The sequence below is a fragment of the Mandrillus leucophaeus genome, unplaced genomic scaffold (assembly GCF_000951045.1).
Source record: "Mandrillus leucophaeus isolate KB7577 unplaced genomic scaffold, Mleu.le_1.0 Scaffold760, whole genome shotgun sequence".
NCBI classification, from domain to species: domain Eukaryota; kingdom Metazoa; phylum Chordata; class Mammalia; order Primates; family Cercopithecidae; genus Mandrillus; species Mandrillus leucophaeus.
In genome coordinates, this window is record NW_012108253.1 from 387,295 (window position 1) to 388,841 (window position 1,547).

General features: G+C 46.9%; 1 pseudogene across 1 annotated transcript in view; it reads right to left on the bottom strand.

Moving 5' to 3' along the window:
- The window catches only part of LOC105529363, a 17,641-nt pseudogene extending 16,826 nt beyond the window's left edge, over positions 1 to 815 (bottom strand). The window contains exons 1-2 of the transcript XR_001004499.1: positions 731 to 815; positions 123 to 470 (exon numbers count right to left, since the gene is read on the bottom strand). The product of XR_001004499.1 is annotated as a butyrophilin subfamily 3 member A3-like (transcript). The remainder of the gene's footprint in view (positions 1 to 122; positions 471 to 730) is intronic.
- Positions 816 to 1,547: the final 732 nt, after the last annotated feature.

Genomic DNA, 1,547 nt, shown 5'->3' on the forward strand with positions numbered 1-1,547 from the left:
AGGCAGTGCAGACAATTGCTAGTGAGCAGGCAGGATTGTCTGCAGTGCTTTTGGAAGAGGAACTCTGCATCTGCTCTAGATCCTACAGAGAAATGTTCTCAGAACCAAACCTGGAGGCTCACCTGCAACCTTCAGCTCCACCAGGGCTTTTTCATAGAAGTCACCATCTTGGAAATAACACAAGTACTTTCCATTATCAGAGGCTGTAACATTGTATATTCGGAGAGCAGTATTCCCTGCAGTGATGCCATCCTGAAGAATCGAAGTTCTACCTCAATACTCTGCACTCTGACTGTCTTCCATTTCCTTGCAATCTGCATACACATTCACCACCCTCCTTAGGCTGGAACTTATCCACCTCAGCTCCATGGTCTCTGCATTCACTGTCAGGAACAGGTGACAGGGCAGATCAGAGTCTTCACCTACCATGGCCAGGATGGGCCCAAGGGGTCCAAGCACAGCAAACTGAGCTGTCGTCACAAGGAGTAGGCTCCATCAGAGGGTGTTAGAGTTGGGGTCATGAGAGGAAGGGTGCTTCTCAGACAGGGAAGGCGAGATACAGAGAACCTAGAGGGGGACCCAATGCTAACAGAAACACTCTTTGTCTCTTAGTGACATGTGATCCTTCCAGTTGGGATGGACTTCCAGGTTTGGGAAGGAGTCAAAAGTTCTATGAGGACATTAATACATAATTGTCTGCTTCAGAAACAATCATGGAATCATTCCCTACCTGAGCAAGGAGTGAGCAGCTGGACCAAGAGGAGGCAGACTTGAAAGTTGAGCAGAAGAAAGGCCAGGGAACTTGCCATTTTCATCCGTGCTGCATATCAGGAGACACCAGAAGGTGTGGAGCAGACACTATGGCCCAAAGGAAGCTATAGGATTCCACAGGTCCACTTCCCCAGGGCTAACTCAATTACAGTGACAGAAGAAGATCTTACCGGTGCCAAAAAAGTCTGTCCTTCAGGGTGTTTACTTTTGAGTTCCAACATGGAAAATTACCTGTAAACATGTCTATGTATAATGCACATGTTATCCAATCAAGAAATCCTTGACTCTACTGCTTGAAAATATTCAGAATCCTATCACTTCCCCAAACTTCCCCTGCCATATCCAACCCTCCACTATCCCCCTCTGATTCATGCAGGACCCTCTTCACTGGGCTCCTTGGATCCACTGGGGTCCACCACAGATGGTGTCCAATACCTTGGACTCCTCAAAGCCTCAACTCTTGACCATCATCATGGTCAAGTCATGGCCCAGTGGACTCCTGGTGGGATTCAGGCAGACTGCCTGGTGGGGACTCTGGAGTCAGTCAGGGGCTGAACCCATCACATTTAATTCAAGGCTAGAGATCAGAGAGCTGCAAATAAGACCAAGTTTTACTCATCTTTTCTTTCTTCCTTCATAAAGTCATTCAACAAATATTTACTGAGCACCCACAATGGGCCAGGCCTACTATGTTAGTGTTATGGACACAAAAAAGGTAAGCAATAGATAAAGGCTCTAAGATTCACAAGCTGTGTGATCTCGGTTATGGGACAAAA